This window comes from Pyxicephalus adspersus, chromosome 2 (genome assembly GCF_032062135.1).
Source record: "Pyxicephalus adspersus chromosome 2, UCB_Pads_2.0, whole genome shotgun sequence".
NCBI lineage: Eukaryota > Metazoa > Chordata > Amphibia > Anura > Pyxicephalidae > Pyxicephalus > Pyxicephalus adspersus.
In genome coordinates, this window is record NC_092859.1 from 37,808,519 (window position 1) to 37,835,859 (window position 27,341).

At 37.7% G+C, this 27,341-nt stretch overlaps 1 long non-coding RNA gene across 2 annotated transcripts; it reads right to left on the reverse strand.

Moving 5' to 3' along the window:
- Window positions 1–11,174: 11,174 nt before the first annotated feature.
- LOC140325008 (uncharacterized) lies at window positions 11,175–14,015 on the reverse strand. Of its 2 annotated transcripts, none has more exons than XR_011919619.1 (3): window positions 13,958–14,015; window positions 12,812–12,881; window positions 11,175–11,732 (listed from the first exon to the last, which is right to left on the reverse strand). It is a non-coding gene; the product is annotated as an uncharacterized lncRNA (long non-coding RNA). The 2 variants fall into 2 exon arrangements; XR_011919618.1 differs by lacking the exon at window positions 13,958–14,015 and adding an exon at window positions 13,205–13,456.
- Between the last annotated feature and the right edge of the window lie 13,326 nt (window positions 14,016–27,341).

Genomic DNA, 27,341 nt, shown 5'->3' on the forward strand with positions numbered 1-27,341 from the left:
AAGGCACCTGCTTTCAATTAGCTGTGACCGCACAGTTCCCACGGTCCAGGAATCCCACAATGACATTATGATTCATAATGTCATTGTAGGATAACCTGTAAAAAATAAAAAAAAACAAGTTTAAAATCAAAAACAGATACGAAATAAATAATTAAAAAAAAAAAAAAATTCTGTCGAATGCAGCAAAATTCGGTTCGGGTATATAGGGACAACCCGAATTCGAACATCAACACTAGTCAGGAGGTTCTCCTTTGCTGGGCATCTTCTCAATGATTGCAGCTGTCCTAAAACAGTTAAAAAATACAAAATAGACCTTCACAGTAAATTAAAGTATAAGATAGCACCAAGATAGAAACAAATGTGCTATAATGTGAAAATATTAATACAATTATTGGCTTTACAGATATTTTCCAGTTCTGAATTAAGTAAAAGACCAAGCTTTGGACAACAAACTAGAGTTTCAAAATTTCTCCTGGCCCTATCTGACCAGATATCATATGCTACTGATTTCTTACATGGGCTGCTTCAAGTGCCATATAACAAAATACTGAACATGAAGTCAGAGGTGCTTTAGCATATGAAGAGAATCTTTATCATTTTTCTCCTCCTTCGCTTGTACACTGAGGGTATCTAGGACTAGAGTGAATTCCCCTCTGAATTGCAGGAAAACAGATATGCTCTGAATATGAAACTGTTGTCCTCTGTTGATTAATGCACCTTGTAAATACAGACTTGATACTAATAGAAAAAATGTATTATAAAAATACTATTATTAATGATCTGAGCTGGAATGCTGGGATCTTTCAGATATGTTGACCAATAATCCACAAATAGTATATGTATAATCTCTAAATTAAATATCCATGTGTGGTTTGCAACAGACTATTTGCAAAGTAACAGAAAAGTCACATAGTTGGCTGGTCTATCATATTGAACATTACAACATTTGGTGTCCTTGACATTTCGGACCAGTACATCGTGGCTAGTTTACAAAACACCTTAGGAATTCTTACTAAACAAATAGTGTGAACATTCACTTTCCACACCTGTGCAAATTTCTGTTTATCCATCTGTTTTACTTCCTAATCATGTGAAGATGCTTTTCACATGATTGGATAATTAAAGTGAATATTCTGACTATTTTGTAAGGGAAGATTATAAAGCTTTTTTAGTAAATTAGTCTCAATGTCCCTACTTTTATGGAACTCAGAAAAGTATATTAACATGTTTATTTTTTTTTTACAATGTAACCTTGCTTTAGTTATTGTATTCTACGTATGGCTTTTGCAGTCTGAAAACCTATTTAGGTATCAGAATAACTTTCTTGATTATCATACTAGAGGATATAGCGGATATCAGAATGCATAAGATCATGAGAAATCATGCTAAATGCTAAAATGCCAAAAGCCTATGCTTGTTTCTTAAAGTGGGAAAATTCACATTTTATATCGTCAAGCTTCCGATATTCACAAAGATAGAGCTGCTATGTAATTAGATAAAGTATTTGGTTCTGGCAGCTGTAATTCACTGACTCCTGCTCTACTACATGCTTATTACAAATTGGAGGCGGAAAAAACCTTCCACTCATGGCAATTCTACATCACTGTTCTGTTTTTTTTCCTATTTACTGGATTTCTAGGGACACACTAGAGAACACCTTCCCAGCTTCCTTTCTCCTGACAACCCACTTTAGTGCTCCCACTCCTATCCAACAGCATGGAGGGAGGGGATAAAAATGGTGACAATAACAAAAGACGTGGCTAGTTTAATACCACTTCCCAAGTAAAATATGAGTAGAAAACAGAAAGGTTGTGTAGACACCAAAAAAAGGGAGACTGACATATATCACATCAATATTATATTAAAAACACATTTTTATTAATACTATTGCATCTAAAACTTTTGTTTCACACCTCATCATGATAGAAAGTGAAAGCCAATTACAAGACCATCCTGAGATGATTTATGATACCTAATCGGCTTCTCAAGATCAGTCCCAATCATCATCAAGATCAGCTTCTCTAAGATCCCTAAACATGTGCTATTCCTTAAATTGGGTATCTCTCAACCTATGCCGATTGTCAAGTTTGTATTCTGCTAACTGCCTGTTATACAGCAATCATGGCCCTGAAAGAGTTAAGCAATCTTGCTCTAACCTAGTCTCCCAGCCTTTTTATATGGGGGAACCCTTGAAATAACTTGCAGGTCTTTAGGGAACCTTCCAAAGGGATTATATGCCTAGTTTACAGTACTTTAGCTTAGGGCTCGGTGGGAAAGATACCCCTTACATTACTGGCTGGTAGAAAGAATGTTACACTTACAAATTGCCAAAAAGATCATTAGTGTCAGTTTAACTGATACCACTTTACAAACATTTTTTTACACGACAGGGTCAATAGCCTTGGGACTTTGCAGGCATATTCATTCACAATCCAAAATGTATCTTTTGGAAATACAAATGTTTATTAAACAAATAAAAATATAAAAACATTTACATGGTCTAATATTCAATCTGTGGTTGATACAAATATGCTTATATCAATTTGGCGCTTTTCTAGCCCCCCTAGCAACTGGAGGAACCCTGGTTGAGAAACACTGCTTTAGACAAAAAGAAATATATAATATTTAAACTGCTTGTATTACTTTCGATAAGTATTGATAACAATGTAAACAATGTTTAATTATATATGTATATTAACCCTGTCCTCTATAGAAGCACTGATCTGCAACCAAGCCTCAGTCTTCTTAACACATCTCCTGTGTTATCCCATTTATTACCTGTAAACCCATGTGGTTGTGTACCTTACTAATACTTCTTTTGTATTTCTGAAGACTTGTATGAAAATACAAAACCAGTCTGGTGCACACAAAAGCACTTTGATACAGATCCTAAACTGTAATTCTACCATTCTGTTGGCTCTCTGCTCTTTTGGTACAGTTTAGTCACCTGGTGAGATCCAATGGAAATTCATTTTTTAGGACTGTAAAGGGATCACAGCATAGATTATTAATAACTTTGAAAACAGTTAGTCTAACAAGTATTATTAGAAGCTGTCATGATAAAGTATATTACTTAGCTGGAAAGCGATGCTATAAAACAGAATCACAGCCCTAATAACAAGGTAGTGTATCCCATCCTTGATAAGGTGGGGTTCTTTACACTCTTCAGAGTAATTAGTGGGTTGGGAAGTGGCCATTTAGACCATTTTTAGTTAGTTCACTAATCCCATACTTACCAATATATTTTATTGAAATCCGCATTAAAAATAAGTATTGGGTTTGTCTTGTCTAGACTAAAGGTAGAGCGGATTATTCTTTTTTTCCTGCGTGGAATGAGAGGAATACGTGCATAAGCCTCAATCTACTACTTAGCATACACTGGAGATGTGTGTTAATTTCCTTGGTGCAAAAGAAAGCTGCAATTAAAAAACAAAAAAATAAGGAAAATGTAAAATTATCTAAAATATTCTAAATGTAAATTAAATAAATAAAAAATGAACTGGAAAGTTGTTTTCAGGCATAATAAATAGTATGAAATTTACATGCAGATTATGTGTATGGTATGATCGTACTCAGGAGAGCTAGAATCATTTTTAGTTTAATTTCCTTAGGCCGTACTCATATACTGATCAGGTTAGAATGGCTACAGGAAAGATTGTGAAAAAGCATTAGTTTGCAGGTTGTCAGCTGTACTGTCTTTTGTATTAAAGATAACAAATATAAAAATAAACTATATCATTTTATCATAAGAAACCCTGATCTGTCCTAAAATAACAGGGTCACAAGAGAAACTGCAAACCAAAAAAAATAATTTTAGTAATGTGTACTTACTGAAGTATAAATTCCTGCCAGTTCAAACTATTGTGTCCAAAACTGATATCAAACATCCACTTTAAACTAAGAGTCCTTTCAGTGTACCAACTTCACGAAACCATCGGAAAATCGAGGAAATTGTAACAGGAGGATTCACAAGATTCCCTGTAAATCCTCCTGTTTGCGATGCCCAGGGCACTAGAGGTTAAAAAAACCTCTAGTGCCCGGGGATCTCAGAGGATTTCCAGGGCTGCATGTGGCAGCCATGGAATCCTCCTGTTCGGCGAGGGCTTTTTTTTTCCTATAGGTTTACCTACCCCAAGTTTGACTCGGCATTACCACTTTTAGCTTCTTTTTTCTACCCCGAGTCACACTCGGGGTTACCACTCAGGGGGTTAAACAGGGTTCTTCTAGTGCAGTGTTTCTTTACCTTTTTTAACATAAGTAAAACCTTGAAATAATTTTCAAGTCTTCGGGGAAACCCTGCTATAAGTACTATATCCATGGGCCAAAATACGAGAGGATGCTGAGAAGTTCCTGGCTTTGACCCCCTCCAGATGAAATAGAAAAATGAGTGTAGGGGCATATGACAGCCTAATATCTTAGTATGTAACTGTGCAAATATCAGGTCTTTGCGATTCTTAAAACTGTTTTTTCTTTTAGTGAGAAGCTGTGATGGCAGAGGCACAAGCAAGTTTCACGTCGTTGGAATTACGGGCCGTCATGAAGTTTTTGTTTCTTCGGGGAAAGTCAGCAAAGGACATTCACACTGAGATGTCACAAACACTGGGGGAGAAGTGTCCTTCCAACAGCACTGTCAAAACCTGGATATCTCGTTTCAAAACTGGGCATTTTACCGTTGAAGATGAGCCCCGCAGTGGCAAAGATGCTGCTGAGAGCTGGTTAGAAGCCCAACCAAAGTACATTTATTTCAACAGTCTAGAAAAGCTGCAACTACGCTGTACAAAGTGCATCAGTCTCAGGGGGGAATATGTTGAATAAATGTGTTTTTTCATAACTCTGGCTCTCTTCTTTCTGGGCAAAGCCAGGAACTTCTCAGCACCCCCTTGTACTTTGGTGTGGGGGTCAATGGTATAATGCCACCCTTACAGATAGCCAAAGAGATTTTGGTGACATTGGTGTCAGTGGTAACTGATCAGTAAGCTACAAACTGCTCATGATTTAGGAACCCCTAGCAACCTCTGGAAGAACTCTATGGTTTCACAGAACTCTGGTTGGGAAACACTGCTCTAGAGGTTGCTAGGGATATCTTGAGCTTTGCCAGATTGACCTCCTATGTGTGTCACACTTACCTCTTCCTCACTAAAGTGCAGGTGTCTCTCTCCTGTGCATGCGGACAGTTCTGACTCTGAGCGTGCCACTGTCTCAAGCTCTAATCAGTTTCGCCCAATCCGCCGGCCAATCAGAAAATTGCCTCTAAATCATCCCAGGCTATTTAGCTAGCTCAGTCACTGCACTCGTGCAATGTGTCTCCACTAACGTTTGTGCAATGTGTCTCCACTAGTGCCGAGCCCCTAGCTTGCTGAGCTAGTTCCTGTATTCCTGTTGCTTAATTCAGTCTTACCCCGTACAGCTCCCGTGTTACCCCTTGTTGCCCAGTCTGTTTCCCTGGCTATTTCCTTTGTGCTGCTCCAGTGTTCCTCTCAGTCTGTGGTTATTCCTGTCACCTGTGTTTCCTGTTGCTTCCAGTGTCTCTTGTGTTCCCTGTGTCTGCAGTGGCCCCTGTGTCACTGGTGTATATTTTCTGGATCTCTGGTATTTGACCCCTAGCTTTTGACCTGACCTCTCTTGCTTGCTGCCTGTCTTGACCCCGGCCTTCCTTGACAATTCTTCTGCCTTTGTGATTTGGTTCCGTGTATATTCCTTTTGTGCAAGCCATAAGGCTCCCTAGTGGCCCTGTCTCCCTAAGCATGACAGTTTGCATGAACCATGACTACTCCCTCGCAGACTTCAGCAGCCCCCAGCCAACGACTCGCCCAGAGGCTTGACACCCAGAAAGCTACTCAAATCAATGTACTTCACCAACTTCAAGTGCTCACTACCCACCTGGATTAGCTTCTGGCCCTCTGGTACCTGTTGAAAACTATCTGAGGTATGGGTTTTTTACAGGTAAAAAGGTTCAGAAAGGCTTTAAATGGTATGAAATATGTTTAGGCCAATATACTATAAATTACCACAAAATCACATGGGGTTAAAAAGTATAATTAAGGATAACTCCAAAGGAGTAAGACAGCAATTTACTCTTTGAAAATAAAAATAAATTGTGCCTATGTCTTTCTCTCGAACTGTGTTGATGAATACTGAAAACAATATAGATCAGGGACATTTTCTTTCTATATAATTTATAAATGAGTCTTGATAAAAAGAAAGCATAAACCTTGATGCAGTAGCTGCTCTCTGTGTTCTGTTCAGTTCAGCATTTCATGTTGCATGTACAGTTGTATCTCAGCTAGATATTAAAATATTATGTAAATAAAATCAAGAAAAAAATGTAATGTTTTTACATCTATGGTTAAAAAGTACCTGGTAATCCCACCATGGGGTCCATGTTTAGACACTTCCTGTTATAGGGTTTTAATACTCTGTCCCCATGTCCCAGTTGTGCACCTCCTGTTACTCTGTCACATTGAGACTAGAATCGTCCACCCAAAACAAACATTAACACTCAATACAAAAGGCACTGTTGTCTCCATCAGGAGAAATGCCATGAAGCCATCATTGTAATGCATGTAGATATGAAGTGGTCTCAAGGAGGCAAGTGATCAACAACCAATGATAAAAACCCAGTGACACATGGTAGTTGTTAAATATTATTTAATTAAAGTTTACAAGTTTGCTAGTTTACGACTTTAAATTATTACAATATACAAAAAGCTGTGTGTAGACAAATGAAAAAAAATATCATGTTATTTTATATCTGTACGTTTTTCCACATATCACCCTCACCCTATGGTTTAGAATGATAGATTCTATCATTTTTAGATTCTTTTTTCCCATTGTTTTCTTGGATATACCAAAAATAATCTGCAATGCATAGCACGGATATACGGTAAGAAAGAAATGTGCTCACAGTATGTAAGGCTGAAAATAGTACTAAATAGTGTGCAAGCGGGGTGAGCTCAGCACAGTAATCTGATTGCAGTAATGTGTGTGGGAAGCACAGCTTCCAGTCCTATTATACAGTGACCCCGAAAAGTAAAACACATTGCAGGTGAATTATAGAATGCTAAAGCTTGTTGAGAAGTGATCATTTGCTGCTATAGTTGGTAGAAATGCAAACAATTAATTCTGCAATACTTACACAACGCCTTTTTATTATTATTTTTAGTCAAAATCATTCCCAAGGTTTCTGCTAGATATGAAAGAGGGTGAATAGGCAGTCCCATCCCCTGAAGTGATCCCAGCACCTGATACTAAGTCCTACTACTTCCTTTCACTTCAGTCCCTAAACACAGCAGGTTGCAATATTATTTTTATTCATTAAAATAATATATTAGTATAATATGAACAGAAAATAAAAATATGTATTAGGTATGTATGTATAACACAACAAAATGTTTTTAGAATTATCATTCAGGGACATTGATATTGTTATACTTATTATTGTTGCTTATCTTATACCTTGTTTGTCTTATATGGGTTATTAGCACATTATGATATATGTGATGTTGTTGAAATGTCTGTATTGCTACGTTACTAATTTACTATGATAATATTATCATTATATAGTAATTTACACACACACACTTTTGCTATATGAATGGATAAGTATATTTGTTGCTGTAATAGTATAATAAGTAGCTGTAATGGAAATAAAAATAGTAGTGAGTCCAGTGTAGCATGGACAGTGTTGATTAAAGATGGTTAGAAAAGTTAAAATATTGATGACATTTGAATAAGTGGGGCATAGTGAAAAAAGATAATTGTTTCATGTGAAGACCTATTTTTTATGCACTTACAGGGGAACTTATTACTGGTTATATTAATAATTATTATCATATTATAGATTTTTGTATTTAACCTAAATTGTTATTTTATCAGTAAGGTAGATAAGGAGGCATATTTTTAGGAACTCTTTTACAAACCTGCCCCTGTCCTCTGAATGGTCAAAAAGCTAAATGGAAGTACTTGAAGCTCTTGCCAGAGGCTCTGACATTGAATCACTGAGCTGACACTTCCTTAGTGGGTTAAGATTGCTTTTCTGACACACTGAACTGAGCTCTATTGTAAAGCTACAACCAAATCTATGTATCGCGTAATTGGCTGTTAAGCCCATGGTAACACTTTGAACTTTTATTCAATTGTATTTATTTTATATGTGTTTTCTTCTTATTTCCTTCATAAAAGCTTAATATACATTTTCACCATTCAGGAAAAAACTATTAGTTTGGATTGAGAGTAAGCTGATACAACCCACAGTCTGCTTTGCCAGCATTACTCAGTTTAAAACCTTTAATATGTAACAAAATGTTGTCTCACATAGCAGCAATTCTGTGCTTTTAAATTTTTTATATGAAGATTTCTATCATAATGTTTGACTTCTGTAAAAAAACAAAAAAAAAAAACAACTAAATGTGAGCTATGATTAACTATTTGTTAGGACAGCTGTTATACACGTAATTTAAAGTTCAAGTCTACTATTTTGGATGCTAGCTTAGGATCAATAATCATACCTTTGCTACTTTTCAACTACAGCAGTGAATCATTCTGATTGGTCACAGGAACAGATGCAAGTAATCTGGAAATCAGGATCCAGGAATCAGCATGCTTGAGGACGCAAAGTTGAGCAGGGATTTGGGAACGGTAAAAAACTGGGAAAAACAGGGTTCAATCCAAAGCAGGTCAGTTACTGACAGGACGTCACTGGAAAATGGTATCTTTTTTTTTACTGATTTTTGATATAGTGATTAAACCAAGGCATTTAAAACAAATTTGCATATAGGGCAAAATACTGGTTGCCAAGAACACAATTACCCTTTGTGATTCCATAGCACCATCAACAGGATTTAAAGACCCCAGAGAGCTGTAAAGTGAAGGATTACCATCTTTCTCATGGTGCCCACCAAATTATATAGCCCCTCAACACAGCTTTGCAAAATTTACACCTTTTTTAAAACACAATGTTTCTGATGTATGTATTTGCCTTCCTTTGGAGTATTTCTCCAAAGCACTAGAGCTTCTTTATTTTAAGAAACTCTAGTAGATAAGATGGCAACATTACTAAAGATGGAACTTTGGATAAAAATCAATAATATTATATTATTTTTTCTTCAGTCTGTCAGTAGCAATGAAGTGGAAATAAAGTTCAAATTTGAAATTTTTAGAATCAGGCAGATGGAGGCGATGTCCCTTCTGCAATAACTGTTCTTACCCACCTGTCTGGCACTCAGCTGTCAGATTTTGCTGAGCTGCGCATGCAGAATTGGCTGCCAGGGAAAACCCAGCTTGTGCTGAAAATAAATAACTCCCAAGCACTAGTGCAGGAGTTATGTCATCCAGGCACAGACAATCAGGATGCTCGTCTTTGTAAAGTGGAGAAGGGGGAAGATGGTGGCGCCCTATGATGATGCAGGGATATGTGGGTAGCCACAGGTTTATTCTTTAGCAAAAGAGGTTTTGTTTTTCTGAGTTCTCCATTTTAACAGGATAATATTGCTATTCATTCGGTAGTGAGACCACACAACATCATTGTCATCCTGTGGGCATGGTTGTTTTCAATGAACATAAAAGTTTAAATAAAAAAGTGACAAACCTAAATTAACAGAAATAATTGTCATAAAACTATGGTCCAGCAAACCTATGAAAACAAAACAACCATGTTAATGATAGTGATATACCGCATCATATATGTCACTATTTGCTGTTGCCAGTAGTTCCAGTTAAATTGCCAAAAATATTTTTGTTTTTACATAGACATGTTTACTATTACATACAAATTTGTAAAGATTTTATTAGCCCATTTACATTATGCAATGTATTTGTTTAGGTTACTCAGTCTTTTACTAAGGCTACTTACACACGTGCAATGGTTCCCGTCCAATAATCAGCTTAGAGCTGATATCTGATCAGCTTAGATCTGATATCTGATATCTGAAAATCTTACGTGTGTACTGCGCTTAATGTCCATCATTTAAACGACTGTCCTGGTGGATCCACGGACGATGGACAAGGAACATTTGTAATGCAAGTAAAGGGGAAAGAGCGTAGCGGGGTGCCGCTCAGTCATTCTTCCTCTCCCCTTTCTATAGAGCAGAATGGCGTTCAGTGTACAGCACTCGTTCATGCATACTGCAGTCATTTGTTGTTGGAAAGAAGTCATAAAAGTTCTTTTCCAGCAACAATTATTGCACGTGTTTACTTAGCCTAAGGCAGGGGTGTCAAACTCTGGCATGTCCTTTTTTATTGGCCCCCAAAATAATTCATAATATGAATTGCGGCTGGCCTGTTGCTACTGCAATCGGTAGTAACGGCGGGCCAGCTGCAATTCATATTAAGCTGCTGTTTTATAGACGCGAGTACAATGCAGCTACTACAATTCCCAGATTGTAGTAGTGGCATCACTCGTGTCTATTGAACAGCAGCCTATGTGTCAACTCCACGGAGTTTATACTGACAGGTAAACTCAATAATCAGGATTTATCAGGATTATTATTATCAGGAATTATCATAGAGCTATTGCTATAATAATTGTTTTACTGCGCCAGAGAATGAAATGTGAAACCAAATGAATGCAGCAATTTATTTGGTTTCACATTGCATTCTCTGGCAAAGTAAAACAATTCATCTCAATAAGAAGAAACAGGAACACATGAGAAGAGCATGCAGTAATATGCAGTGGATTGATCTAAATAATGTGTTATTGTTTCTTCTTATTGAGATGTATTGTTTTTTTTAATAAATTTCAATTTTGGCCCCCGACTTGGTCTAAGTTTTTAATTTATCTGTCCATTTGAGTTTGACATCCCCAGCCTAAGGTATTCTAAAACCATCAAAAAAATTATTGTAAAGTATTCCATTGTTTTGAGAATTTCGCTGGATTGTATTATGCATCACTTAAAATGAGTTTTCCTGACTAGGTTATGGACCTTTAAAAAAAAAAAAAACATAGACAACAAGTTAATGGGAGATATTTCAATGATGCAGTACACTGTAATGTATTCTGTCCTAAACATAGCTTTAGTGGGGGCGAGGGTTATGTTAACAGACCTAGAAGAAGCTCTTGGCTTAAGTACACTGTTCACACGGTTATTACTCACGCTAAAGCTTCTATAAAGGCAAAATAAAATGTCCAAGGAACAAAAGGATATTTTTCTTAGGGTTTTAATAAACTTCCTCTACATTTTCACCATTTGCTATTTTGAAAAAGATGTAACTCAGTAATAATGTATATATGTCTACAGTCAATAAAAAATTCAAGGACATGCACTGTAGCAAGAATACATTTGTTAGGCTGAAACATTCATGTTAGGTGAAATACAGCAAAGGATGACCCGTACATTACGAGAAGGCATTGGTATAGTACATAAAATTCAATTTGAGCTTAAAGGGGACCTTTCACTAACTTCTTAATAATGTAACTGCCCTAATTCCATACTGGCTTAGCACATTATATTTTACATTATATTTTATATTATATATTTTTATTTATACAGAAAATATCAGCTGACATATTGTGTATTTTTAATAGGAAGTTTTCAACCTCCATTCCAGTTTGCCTAGGTTGCAATGGTGTCATGTCCTCAGTCGTCTCTCCAATAATCAGACTATACATTGTTACTTTTGTAACAAGTCATAAACTAAAAATCGGCTGCAGGTCCTGAATAATGATTGTGTCAACGATAATCCAATAAGTAGGTGCTAACTTTAGATAGTGTGTGACCTTAGATGGTTCCATTATTCTAGAAAGGGAGCAGAAAAAGTGTTGGAAAGGAAATAAATAAGTGTTACACTTACACATTACTATGCTTAAAATACATCTGATATATAATTTTAATATAATTACCTAATACCAGAAAAGTTGAGAAAGTTGAGAAAGGGGATTTGATGTGATTGGAAAAGATGGGGCTTTGCTTTAGTACAATAAGCAAGTTAGAGAAATATGACTTTCTTGGCCAGCGCCTGCCTTAGATTAAGTACAAGGCGTAAGTGTATTTATAAATAATGTATATTCTTAAATATAAGTCACACTGAATATAAGCCAAGATACTTATTTTTAACTGAGAATAGAGAAAACTTGCTTTGACTAGAGTATAAACCTAGTGCACAAAATGCGGCCATCACTGCTAACATTTAAAGCAGTAATCAAGACAAATTGCAAATAAATGAACATGAATAAATATATCTATGCTGTGGTATTTTAAAACATTTTTTAAAGGGGAAAACAATTACACAGGCTCAGTCTCGTTGGGCCTGATTTATTAAAGGTCTCCAAGGCTGAAGAGGATACATTTTCATCAGTGAAGCTGGGTGATCCAGCAAACCTGGAATTAATTTTGTCATTTGCTATTTGTTATTCCAGGTTTGCTGGATCACCTAGCTTCACAAATGAAAGTGTAATCTCTCTAGACTTGGAGAGATTTAAAAAAGCAGACCCTATATCTCATTTTCCTAATTTTACAGGATAAATTATTTTGTACTTTTGAGTTGGTTACGATAGGTCACTCCTAAATTATCATTTGTGCATCGTTGATGGCCACCAGTAGATGACACAGTGTCCTCGTCTAAAGTGTGTAACAAACTAATTTCTCCTATTGCAAGAGTTTATTACACACTTTGCATGACAATACAACTCTGTCTGTCAGTCTGTTTGCGTGACCTCAGTATTTACCAACATACATTTTCTAAAGGCATGTTGAGGGCACAAATCTTGGTTTATACTCAAGTATACAAAAGGGCAACACAATAGCAGTGCATTTCATTTAGAACTATGGCTGTTTATACTGTCTTCTATCAATACAATATCCTCAAGGTCCCTTACTGGCATCTTTGGCTGGTCTTTTTCTGGTTCAGCGTCTTTCGTCTTCACAAATGGCTGAATGATGTGATTCCTGAATGATGAAATTAACGAAATGGAAACTAAGCACCTTTAATTATATACAAGATACAATTGTGCTAATTTATAAAAGGAGTTGTAAATCTTTACAATATAAATTATGTGAATATATGTTTTAATTAACTAATCTAATCCAAGTAAAAAGGAATTTGATTTTTTTGCATTATTGAATAATTTAGGCAAATATTCACACAAATGTATTCTATAATTATTAACCCCAAGGTAAATAAGCCTCACATTTTTTATCATATAAAATTATTTTTTGTTACTTTTCTATACCATTTAATTTAACTTAATTCACTTAATTTTTCAAATTACCTTTACAGGCAAATAAGGTGACATATCTAAGGAAGGAGTTAAATGTTTAGTTCTTTTTTGCTTTTTCTTCTAAGCTCTCCTGTAGTTTATAAAGCATTCAGGGTTTTCCTCTCTTTTTCACTCAGTGCTCAGATTTGTGCTTACTAAATGCAGGCCATATTTTAGAACACAGCAAATTACCATGGCAACAGCTTCCTGCAGCTTGGGCCCTATTGTGTCTCCCTCTCGATGGAATAAAAGAGACCCTTGGACTTACTGGTGCAGAGCCAGAACCCCGCTCACCAGTTATGTAACCTATTTACCTCTGGCTTTTAAAACCACTGCACACTGCAGGGGTCCGGCAAGCGTCATTAGCAATAAGACCTTGTTATAGACTACTCAGAAATACTGTGACTTGCTAAAAAGCTTTTATGTGTATATTCAGTTTTTATTGAGCGGCCAATACCAAACACAATATACTAAGTGGTGCCAGGCCGTGATATTTTTCACTCAGATAATAAAAGTTTTTCTTTCACTTAATATTTTATGTGCACATTTGAATTGGGCATGACGTCAATCTATGCCAATGTCTGTTGGGTCCTCATGAGAACATCATTAAAAAAAGGCCCATCCTTGAAGACCCACCCCACCACTTGGGACCTGCATCAAACAGAAATTTAGATCCCTGCCCCCTCAACACTAAGCTCAGATACAATATCACCACTGCTCACAGTCCAATCCTAACTCCATTTTAACGTCACCTCCCTTTCTCACCATTCAGGAGGCTCCACACAGAAGATGGATTTCGCAACCCTACTGATAACACCCCCAAAAATGGACTATTCTCGAGGACCTCAACCGCCACACAAATACCTCACTCTGATACAAGGGGCAGGCAAGTGAGAACCTTTCCCCTCAAATTTCCAAAAATTTAGTGACCACCCCCCTACCTTCCTGATCTTTATATAACTTAAACCCCACCCTCACATGCACCTACTTACCAATCCCTAACCTTACGTTTTCTTCACCCCAAAAATATACCTATAAACCTTCTTCTGTCTGCTTCCTGTCCCCCCAGTCATACAGTACTTTCCCCTACGCTCCTTTCCTTGCTCCATTCCAGGCCTGTCTCTCACGCTGCAATTCTGGTGAATAAAGAACTAGCATCTGCACATTTGACAACTGGCAGCAGTGAATGGTACTGATACCTTTCTGACATGAAGAAGCAAAGAAGCCCTGGCATGCCACATAGTTCAGGACAAGGCAAACTGGTAAATTTTGACGGGCTCTGCAAACATTACTAGTAACTAGCTGTTTACCCTGTGCCTATTTTTAAGGCACCATTTTCACAGGACCACTTTAATGGTTATCAACCAGCAAAACCTGGAGGGTGGATCATCAGGCAGTGGTAAATCTAATGTTGAGTCTACTTCTAAAAGAGCAGTAGAGGGGTCTGTGTACATAAAAGAGACATTCTGTGTGACTTTTTCTTTTTTTGTGAAGGTTTCAGAAACTGCACAATTGACAACTGGCAGCAGTGAAGGGTACTGCTGTACCCCTTGAGGCAGTAGTTCACTGACATGAGGAAGCGAAAACCGAACCACAGCTTCATGGCCAGTCCCAACATAGCCTTAATGACCTACTACTAGTAAGTGTAAAATGTACATGAAAGGAGTAAAAAAGATAATGCTTAGCTCACAACCACAAACATATCATAAGATAATCAGAAAAAATTGCTTAAGTTCATCCTTTGAAACTGACTGCAGACATCCCATTCCTCTCATTTTCCACCAACGATTAAAAGGAAACGTATTCTATGGAGAGAAAAAAACGTCCTCTCCCCAACTCCCGGGCACCAGTAGTAGAAACCTTCACCAGGAACCATTTTGATTCTAAAAATACCTAGATTTTATAACTTTAACCACCCAGGAGAACGCCAGATACCTTAAAGTGATTTTAGAATTTTTAAATCAGAAAGTATATATTTGTTCTGTTCACTTCACATCAATTTTGACTTTTCATTTTGTATGCTCATGATAACATGTGTTGCCCTTAATATTTCAAGAATCCTCTTATTTAATTGTCATAGACCAGTACCAATTTATGTGGAATACATTTTTATTCTGTCACTTACAGCAAATGCTTTAGCAGATGTAAATTTATCAGAGATGTCAAATATCCATCTCCCTGCTGGAAAGCAGGACAGCAGTTCAAAGATATGGAGAGCAACATGACATGCTGCCTAACATTCTGCACCTGCTTCCAATATGGCATGAAGACGTACAGGAAAAAACTGGAAAGATAGATAGATAGATAGATAGATAGATAGATAGATAGATAGATAGATAGATAGATAGATAGATATTAGGGTGCTTGACAGACCTAAACCCCAGCAGAAGACATGCTTCAAGTAACTACTCCATCACTACCATCCTCAATGCTTATGCATATTTCTGGAGCAATCATTGTTTCTCCAGAAACCCCAACTTGTAAATGAAGAGCCTTAATAAAGTATATCTAAAGCCACTGTGTCTCATTGTGAATTCTTTCTCACTTACTGTCATACAGACCCAACAGAAAGTTACTTGTCAAGGACCCCTTTTCTTTACTTTGTTACTGCAGCTTTAGCCTTTAAGATTCCTCCTCATTAAAAGATTCAGCTCCCGTCTTGCTGAGCTGCCATCTTGTGTTTCGGCAGATTGTTTCACTTATGCCATTCCACTCTATACAGCAAAATATCACATTGCCGCAGGGCAGGATGTTGGACCCTTCATGTCACCAGCACAGGACACAGAGTCTAAGCAGCTGCCCGGGCTTTACCAGAGCCTCTAGTGGATGAAGATGTTACGCTGCGAACAACTGCCAGGTTGCGGCCGCCGTGCACACAGAGGCAGGTGACTTCTGACAAACAGGAATCAGGCAAGGTACAGGAACATCAGACAGAATCATGGGTTAAACAAGCCAGAGGTCAGGTCAGGTGGCAAGCAGGAGTAGTCAAGGTCAAGTGGGGTCGGTACACAATCAGGAATAGGAGACATTAGGAACAATAGGAACCTGGGAGCGGGCCCAAGGGAACTTCTTTTTTCGGGCAACTTCCTGCCAGTTACTTCCTTTTATAGGGGAGGTCATAAGGCAAATGGAAATCACATGACCCGCAGGTAAGAGAACCCACCAGTAGAGGGAGTGTTGGAGCAGAGGCAACTCGGTGGTGTTTGCGTTTCTGCCAGCAGATGGAGTGCTTCTGCGGAATATTCTGGTTCTCTTGGGTAAAGGGGCAGCACTCATGGGATGACGTGACTCGGAGCAGGAAGTGACCAGCAGACAGGATTCCTGAACAGGGCTGCTGCTGGCTGCAGAGGAATGTGAGGTGGGTGGTACAGACACAAGCCAATCCTGAAACTTTGCTGCATTTAACCTTCTCTCCTGAGTGCAAGGCATCAAGGACTGGCTCCCTCGGTGTGCAACATTAAGGTGCACTTGACTCACAGGAAAATGCTGATCACAGATCCCATGTTATAACATAGTAAAAGAGAAGGACAAGGACTTTGGGATGCCACGTGACCAGGGTAAAGATGACTCCAAAACTTTTTTTTAATTCTGCTTAGCCTGGAGTTGTGCTAAACTGTAAAAGTGAATGTAGCGCCATTCACCTAGTTGGGACCATGTAAATAAACCTAAGGACTTTAAAGACACAAAAATACAAATAATTTGGTAGGTTCTGAATATTTCAACTGTATACTGTGTTTCTTTGAATTCATCTTTTCCTGTACAAGCCATACATATTCACACTTTGAACAATGATAAAATATGGATTAGTTTCAGACTGGCAGTATATGACCAAACAGACCATGACAGGTGACTTCATGAATAAACTTTAATACCCTACCCCCCTGATTTTTTTTCCTTTCCAGTTAGAAGTAAATGATGACAGGTTTGAAAACACTCCTCTTTACCAGCAAGCTGGGTTTTTGTATTTCAGTTTTAATCTGCTCTTCCTGCTGTCCTAGGTGGTAGAAAACATGCACTGACGCCTTACTGTGCCATCAGTAGAGATCTAAGAGGCTCCCTAGGGAATACTTACTGAACACTGTACTTGGCACAGCATGAACTAAACATAACAAATTTATCTAAAAACAGGAAATGAACACGAAAGCAATTGGATATCTCTGTGCTGAATCTTCTTCATTATGTTCATTTCATTTAGTAGAATTAGTTTGTGGATGTTATTTATTTTTGTTCCAGGACCCATTTATTTTAAAGAAAACCTACATTTCTGGTAATTATACATCACACAACACGTCATATATGTAATATTATTTAGGAATTAAATAGCAGCATGTCAAACCTCTATAAAACAAAAAAAAAAAAATAGTGCGTCTTTTAAGTTAAAGTATATGTATAGCTAAAACTATAGTAGGGAAGATAAAAAACCTCCTGCCAGGGTACTTAGTACACAGTCTGCATACCATTTGAGGTATTTCTCTTTACAGCTCAACAGGATGTTAGAAGAAATCTCATAAAATAAAATATATTACTCTCTTAGACAGCTGTTTCTACAACAGGTATCTGATTGGACAACTTCCCTTTGCCTCCATTTGTTCTGGGAAAACAATTTAGGAATTACTCTCACTTTTCTCTAAATGACTCTGATTACCAACGGTAGAAACACAGACAGCATTAAAAGTTTACAGGAGGTCTCAACATTTTCCACTCCTTTAAAAACACAAAAATAGGTTTTAGATATACTTGGCATTTATAGTGGCATTTATAAATAAACCTAACAAAGTTAATGTACTCTGTTGAACAGAATCCCACACAGCAGTAAAATCCTGACATTATTTTTAAATCTTTCCCACTTTGTACAAACCCCAAATAAAGTTTTTGTTTGACACTGCAAATATATATTTAATTTATTAAGAAAAAAAATTCCTGATGGGAATTAATAACTGTCACTGAAACACATGGATCTGGGAGATTCCCACCAGGGTATAATTAATGTCTAATTCCCTGTTTTATGAATAGAGCCCTATATGAACTATGAACAGATTTTTTTTCAATCAAATAATATTCAATTTAATGAACTAGGCTTCAAAGAAAGGTTCTCCAAAGCTACATTCTCTGAATTATTGCCTGTGCCATGAGCAATAAAGGAAAGATCATAAGAGCTTAGTTACCTAAATGCATGGTTAAAGACCTGGTGTTATAAGGAAGAGATTGGCCAAATGGCCTCCACCAGGGGTAGGCAAATGTTTTGGCTCAGGGACCAAAATAAATTTTAAAATTTGAAAGACGGGCCTGGCCAGTTTCAAGTAGATGGAGAGTGTTTGTATGAACTGATATAAATTGCGTGTAAAAGCTAATACCTAAAAGTAAAAGAAAACCTACATAAATTACATTTAATTTCAGTGAGAACAATATTGTTGTTCACCTGTTTTTGCCAGTGGACAACTTTGTACCAAAATTTGACAGTCTGGAATAAAATGTCCCACGGGCCATTATTTGCCCATGCAATGGTTTACCAGGGGCAAATGGTTTACCAAAATGGAAAACAGGATTGAGACAGGAAACACAGTTACATGATAATTGGGCAAAACGTGGATTAGGGGTAGATAGGGTGGAATGTGGATAATTGTTCTGATGTTGCAAACATTGTACTACAAAATAGTAGTATACAAAATACAAATTGTATGTTTAAAAAATGATATTGCAAACACAACAGCTAAATTGAACAATTGATTAACATGTTTGTTAAGAAATGCCAAAATCTGGCAAGCAAAAGCCAGAATTGTTAATGCACAAAGAGCACTATGACTTGGTATTACTGAATCCCGGATTTGTTTTTCACATGACTGGTTTGCAACATTCCAGGCTTTACTCTCTCAAAATATATGGTAAATTAGGAAGGTGGCAGTGGCTGTCTTTATGTAAGAGGTGATCTAAAAGTTAGTGTGAAAGAATGAAAGATCCAGTTAATTGAGAATGTGATGATGAGTGGGGTTACATATAGGGATGCACAATTAAATATTGAAGTTTGCTATAGCTTCCCCCATAATATCAAGGAGGTAAATAATCAGCTCCCTATACAGATAGGACTACTGCAATGGCACTGCTGGTACAGTAAAAAGAGTGGAAATGTATAGACTTATTACAAGAAAACTTTATGGTACAGCTTTTAATGTCAGAAATAATTCTCTGCTGAACCTGGTATTTCAAACAATGTGGAGCTTATTACAAATGTTCATATAAAAGAAAATCTGGATAGCAGTAAACACAACATGATTTCATTTATTTTAAGTTGTAAAGGGGAAGTGCAAATCAGAAAGATTAAAACACTGAATTGCAAGAAAACAAATCTTGCTTTCCATGACTTGGACTAGGAGGAAATATTGCCATCAAAGAAAAGAAATGGGAATGTTTCAGCTGATTGTACACAAGCACACTGCAAAATATATTAATGAATAATACATTTAAAAAGGATAAGGGTAAAAACTAAATGTACAGATATATTCTCTTTATTTCATTTAAAAGGCTTCCAGTCAGCTGATTTTAAACTGACTTGTTTATGGTTTTAAAATGTGTTAATCTATTAGATTGGCCAACTAAGTGACAAATGATATATATATAAATATATATATATATATATATATATATATATATATATATATTAAAACGTTGATAAATGTAAATTTAAGCACTAACAACATGCATTCCTTATACATTCTAAGGGGAATGAAACTGGGGGGAGTAAATGATCGAGAAGGATCTGGAAGCTCTGGTAGATTACCTAATAATAGGATGCAATGCCAAACTGTAATTTCTATAGCAATCAAAATGCTTTCTTGTATTAAAGATTATCTAAACTGAATCTATTCTTCCTGGAGAAGAGTCATTTAAAGGGGAATATGGTACCGGGTATAAATATATAAATGGACCATATAGAGAACTTGCTTCCAAATGATTCACTTTAAAGCTATTGCAAAGGGCAAAGGAGAACCCATTCTGTCTAAAGGAAATACGAATTCATTTCTGCATACTGAAGGATAGTAAGGATTGTGGAAATATGGAACAGATATACAATCAATGGATTGTTTTAAGGAAAAGCTACATTCATTTGTAAATGCACAGTATTTTTATGGATATTACATTTTATGGCACCAGATCCAATGAATATTAAATTGCCTTAGAGTATCAGGAAGGCTTTTCCCTCTTGCAGCAAGCTGGAAAATAATTAGATTTTTTTGCCTTCCTCTGGATGCACTGTATGTATAACTTTCTGTATAGGTTTGTGACTGTAGTATGCAGGTTTTCTAGTATATTTCATTTATTTTTTTTAAACTTGGTTGAACCAATTGTCTTTTTTTCAACCTGATTTTTTTATTTATGGAAAACACTTCATATCCTAATTCTGTTTGGATTATTAACTGGCTAATGGCCACAAAGATTGAGTGAGTGGTTAGCATGGGCTCAAAAAATTCCAGGTTCCATGCCTGCTCTAGAGGATGATTTGAAAAATATACATTTGCGGTTGCAGTTCAGCGAGGCCTGGAGCAAGGGAACGTAGTGAAAGGACAGTGGAAGGCCTCCATGACTGGGAAGGGGTAGGTAGCAGGCAGTGCTAGGGTTAATTAATTGGAGCGTGGTTAAGAGGGGGAGTTGGGTGGGGGTGACGTAGTGGAGGAAGGGAGAAGAGGATTGAAAAAGGGGGAAACGGAAGAGGAGGATCATTCTGCAGCAGAATGGGGAGAGTGGAGAAAGTTTCCCTCTCACCCTCCCTTGAATTTTTGGACTTGTAGGGATTTGGTTTAGGTTGGGGTTTGTGAGGCGGCAAGGTCCCCGAGGGAAGGTGGTTTCTGGTCCGTTTCCGTAACACCAGGAGAGTGTTAATTGGTCAGGGCTATAAGTAAATGTGTTATTTATGTTTTGGTATCGGTCTTTGGATTGTTATTTATGTTATTTGCTATTTGTTTTTTTATGGTTATTTATTTATTTGATTTGGTTATTTATGGTAAGGTTTATATATTTTAAATTACTTTAAGAAAATGTTTGTTTAATAAAAGGCCCTTCGGCCATTTAACCATAATTTTGGTGTGGTGTTATTTGAGGGGTTTTTAAGGTGGGAGGGCACTGTATGCAGGGTCTCTGCCTTGTCACAGTCGTGTCCCTTGCGAAAGTTGACATTTAGTCCACACGTGCTCAATTTTCAATCTTCTTCCATTTAAGTCTGTCTTCTTTAGAAACAACAAATGTTCAGGGTGTTGAGAGCCTTTAGAAACCAGGTGCAATTGCTTAGAGCTTGTCACTTCCTGCATGTATATGGTTAATATTCATATTCAATATTCAACTATATATACATAAATCAGCAAAGATCATAGCACACAATACACAAGTATGCATTTAATTTAAAATGTTTTCTAAAGTCAAAACTTTTTCTACGTTTTGGGAGGGGTAATGGAAAGTTAACAGCCTTTAGGATTACCATTGTCATTGAATTTGAAAGTAATAGAAAAATCCAACATTGTAAATTGTAACCAGAACAGGATTAGAGAGGCTTACTTGCAGTGACAACTGTCTAAGAGATGATTTTTCTCAATTTATGGAGATATCCTCCTGCTCCCTATTGTGTCTAGGTGACCGAAAGTGAAGCAAGATCACCTTAATGTAACAGAGACAACAAAAACATACAAACATTTTTATCTCTGTACTTTATCCATAATTTTTTGGCTTTAGATATACTTTCAGTTTCAGTATGGCAGCTTCTGTCGCCATAAACACTCATCTTATTGTACAACTCAGATAATACATTGACAAAACACATTAGGAATTACAAAGAATGTTCATCATTAGTGCAGTCCTAAAGTAACTGGCTTTGCTTTTTTAAATTCTATTTGCACAGTATTTTCTTACTTCTGTAAATACAGCATTTTCGGTGGAAGGTGCACTTGCAAATCCCCAAAGATCAATTACAAAAATATGTCTTCCATTATTTTACAGTACAGTACAATGAAAGCTATCACACTCCATGAGGCACATAATGAAGGGGCCGTGCAAGCCCCAAAGCCTCATTAACTTTCCCATTTTGGTATATTCTTTGCATAATGCCACAATCATGTGTGGTCTCCCGGAGCATGTGAAGAAAGTCTCAGTTCCACTTCATAATCTTTAATTTAAGGGCTATGCTGCAGGCAACAGTGTCAGCTCAGCTCACGCAAGGAAAGTCAAGTCCCCTTTGATAGATTATCTTAGTGGCATCATTAGCAGAGCACAAACAGTGTTACTTTTCCCACTGGGACTACCACAAACATAATTGCTGGGGTTTATACGTTCTCTAAAATTCTATCTTAAACATTCTTTCACGTTCAGGAGGATAATACTTTCATTATAACATGGAGGACATCAGATTATTATCAAGTGCATACATACTTTAAAAATAACCATAGTTACGAGTGTGAAAATGCTACTGTACCGAAACCAGCCCATGGCTTGGTTCACATTAGTCAGTGTTTCAAGGAGAAAGAGAGCCACAAAACATGATGGCCCCACTCTCAAAACATCAACATATACAGAACAGGTCCCAAGTCATTTTGTTTTGTTCTGAAATGTGATAGTGTGGAAAAATCCTCACTCCACTGATGGTTGCCAAGTTTACAAGCACCGATAAAGGAGTCTTCGCAACAGGGTTCTGAAGACTTCTGCCAAAACCTTTTAAAATCACAAAGAAATAAAAAAAAATTTAAAAAGAATGTAAAATTTACTGGGTTTTTCTGCAAAAAGATGCGGAAAGTGCAACAATCCATAACAACCAAACAAAACCCACTCTGCTCAGGGCAAAAATTAGGTACTCCTAGAGGTTTTCCCCAGGTCAACATTCTTTAAAAAACAAAGACAGTTAAAAATCAATAGAACTTGAATATTTCACATCCCAGTTGGTCGGTAACCAAAACAAATTTTACATAGGAGAAACATGTGGAATGCCATTCATTTTTGATTTCCAAAAAGGCCAGTGTTGGACTGTCATGCTCATGCTTTGGATTTATTACTATATATATCAATAAAAAAAGATTTGTGACTTTCCCTTTAGTTTTTATCTTTTGCATAGTTGTTTAAAGCATGTGCCTTTAAAGTATTGAAGCCAGACTGCAAATACATTCATATTTGTTTAAAAGTACAAATTTGTTATAAAAACCATTTTTATCTTTATCTATAAATTTTTAGAGGTGATTATTGATGTATTAAGGGGATCATTTTCACTAACAGCATAAAACAAGGCATGAATTGGTGATTTAGCTTGACTTGATTTTGCCCTCGTAGAAATGCAGGCATTTCACTGTGTGGCATTCCAGACAAAAATAGCTTAACATGTTCCCCATCACATCTTGACATGATTTTGTTTATATTATAACAAAACATATTCAATGCTAATCACATTTTTGAGTTGTCTCAAGAGCGGCAATAGAGAAGAAATCTTCCAATATGGTCTTGGTGACAACTGTGTAATGTGGTAGGAGATTTACTCTTGTTTTCTGTTATGTCTACAGGGCAGGAAATGAAATAAAGGAGAATCCCCCCAATGGAACACTCATTCCATTCAATATCATTACCTACTCTGTCCAATTGATTAAAAAAAGGTTTGCATTAAAAAATGAAAAGGAGCTGGAACATGTTTTCAATAAATAATTTCAATTGTACTTGCCAAATCCCGGTATAATCAATTATTATGAAAACAGAAAAGAAGTGAAGGGACTTTGTTGGCAATATTTACATCAGTTACCAATAATTGACAATTGACATACAAACCTGTTGATTTCTTTGTTCATATTTATGTATATATGTATTCTTTTCTAATTGTAGAATCCACTCCTCCTGAAGAAGTGGGCAAGCCCCAAGAAATGCGTAGACGTTTTGTGGTTAGGTTTTTAGCTGTAATGTCTGTATTAGAACCACAAATATTTCATGTAATTTATTATTTTTTAAGGATATATATTAAAATTAGTTATTTTTATCTGAAATTTGTCAGATATTGGTAACTGATGTAAGTATTGCCAACAAAGTCCCTTTACTCCGTTTAAAAAAGGTTTGGCCGTAGACATGCTTTAAATCAATCTTGAAACAGTCCACACTCATAACACAGTCACACAATGATCTTTGTATTTTGAAATCGTATTAGCTTTTCTCAGTTACTTGGCAGCTGTGCCCGAAGATATTTATATCAAATACATTATCTCACTCCAAACTGATGCAATAGTATTCTGTATCACTTAAAATATGCAGCTACTCATTGGAATTGATAGGTGTGTGAGATGCCCCTCTCAATCTTACGTCTGTAAGTAATCAGCACAAATCATGGACTCGTTTGTGCAAGGTAAAAGGTATTCAGCAGTTCTTGAAATACATCATGACTCTAAGGAAGGAAATATTTTTGCATCAATTCAGCGAGAATATTCCATTTCTGGTGTTTAGCATGCAGCCTAAAGAATGAAGAAATATTCAGGGGAACTTTGTGCTTCAGCGACTGCAGTCATCGACTGACGCGTGTTATTCCATCTCACTTGTTATTAAGCAATCACAGACCATTGTGTGCTGATTGCTGAAAATCAGGGGCATTTGTGTCCTTTGGTTATAACTCCTTTATATAGAGAGTTTGAAGCTGCATTCTTTTTTGTTATTTTGTGCAATGGAAAGGTTAGGCTATCCATGGTGCACTGCTGAGTCTTTCATAGACGTTGCTTGTGTTATGTTGCCCTTTAAGCATCTATAGAGGCTATTATAACAGCAGTGACATCATGTATTGTGTTGGAAGTGGGAAACTTTCTAAATCTTTAGCTTTCTTTTTTTTAACAGAACCCTGGATGCATTTGTCCACAAATAAAGAAAGCCTAGCTGTTATCAAAATGAATTAGGATCCCTTGTTTTGGACATCTGGCAATGACTTCCAGTTGATCTGCAAAATTGCTCACTTTTGGCTACTACATTTCTGTTTCTGACCAGCCACAGAGATATTATTTTTAAAGGTCAGGAACTTGTAGGATTCTGAAAAAACTGGATACATAAACTATAGCCATAGCAAACAATGAAACTGCTATGGAGTCCAGTAGAACTGGGCTCAGCATTAAGAGAGGCCCATAGCTGGAAAAGATAAGCGTAGGGCCTGCATGACAGGGTACAGCAAAAAGCGAAGGGGAAGTACGGGTTAAGTGGTTAGGAATTTGTTGGGGGGAGTGTAGATGAGGATTGGTTGGAAGGTTAGAGGGAAGGGTAGGTAGAAAGTTTAAGAGGGAACGTATCAGAAGTGAGAGGTCTCTTTTTAGGAAGAAGAAGTTTAGCGTAGACACAGGTCAGTACAATTCAGTCGGTTGAGGCCCTTATGGCACAGCTCAGGGATGCAGCGGCTTCATTGGGTGAAGCCTGGCTAAAAGAAAGGTTAGTTGAGGTGCTGCTGTTAGCTCCCCCTTGGATGGTTTAGAGGGGCTACGGCCTCGGAGGCGTAGCCCTTCGGTGCCCTTGAGCCTAGAGCACTTTCAGAGGGCTCAGCGCCAGGATGGGAACCCCAGCAGGGACCCTTCTAGTCTGCCTACTGGGTCCAGTAGTGCTCAAGCTGGAGAACAAAAAGGTCAAATTTCATTTTGACAATCGTGGGGTGGTTCAGGCTATTATTGGATTCTCTGTGTTCATAGGGCTGGCAGGGTGGCTGCTGCGGCATTCCTGGAGTGTTCAATGTTGTAACTGATGCACTACCTCGTTTGCAGTGGGACAGGTTTCACGAGCTGTCACCGGAGGCGGAGAAGCACGGTTGCCCTTGTCCCAACTGTTTGTGGAGGATTGCGACAGGATCATTAGAGGTGTGATTGCGTGGTCAGGCAACGTGGAAGTCTTATTCAAGGAGTGGAGAGAATGGGCGGCTTTGAGGGAAAAAATTGGAGAAGGGTGTGTTTAGGTAGCGGATTATGAACACTTGTTGTTGTATTGGTTGGTGAGTGATTTTGCAGCTGGGATATCGGGGGCGGCTATGAGTAGAAAATTGGCAGGGATGGCCTTTTGGTGTAAGTTGCAGGGGGTACGGGTTGTGATGAAAGATTTTGTGGTACGGCAGGCAGTAAAGGTGTCTAGGAGGGGCAGGCGGGCTCCAGACGTGAGAAGACAGATGTTTTTTCAGCTCCTTCAATGGTTGGTTTTGGGCTTAGGGGGAGAGTGTGAGGGTATGAGAGGGTTTAATTTAGTTTGTGCTTGCGTTTTTTGGGGCAATGAGGATTAGTGAATTGGTGAGCCCATCTAGGTATCGTTCTAGTGGTATCTTGGTGGAGGATGTGGTGTTGTCGGCAGGGCAGGTGTGTTTGGTGATCTGTCGGTCTAAGAGGGACCCAGGGGGGTGGGGTTTCACAGTGTTGTTGTTTTGTTTGGAAGGGTTGGGGGTCTGTCAGGTGAGGGCGGTAGAAGATTTGCCTAATTGGCGACCACAGGGTGCGGGCCCTTTGCTGATTTATGAAGATAGTAAATTTCTGTCCAAATTTCAGTTTATGGTGGTTTTTAAAAGATATTTACTGAGATTGGGGATGGGGAACAGAGGCTATTCTTCTGATTCCTTTTGAATTGGTGCCGCCACTGAGGCAGCTGGGTGGGGGTTGGGTGAGGAGGCCCTTAGGTGCATTGGAAGATGGGAATCCAGAAGGTTTTATTTGTATGTGAGGCCTAAATGTGTTGGTGGAGGGGGGAGGCTGAGGGTTTGTATTTGTTTTTTTCATTACTTATTTTTTTAGGTGGTCAGGCTTGCTTGGTATAAATAGTTGCACATTCTAATATCTGGTGGTGTGTGAGGCCGAATGGTTGACAGCTGGGCCTGTCCAAGGAGGATGTGAAGTTGCGATTGTTTGATATCCCAGGAATGCTGTGGAGTAGGGTGGTGCTGGAGATTTGCAAGTTTGCTCTTCTGGATAGGCCCTTTGGTGTGGTTGTGATCCATGCCAGGGGCAATCATCTGGATAAACGATCTATGAGGGTATTGATCAGAGATGTGAAAATGGATTTCCTGAGAGTGGCGTTCCTTGGTCTAATTGTCGTCTGGTTGGATATTGTGGCCAGGACAAGTGAAGGGGAGCTCTCTCTATTGAGAGGGTTAATAAGACCAGGATAAAAGTTAATAAGGAGGTGGGTCATTTTGTCGCTA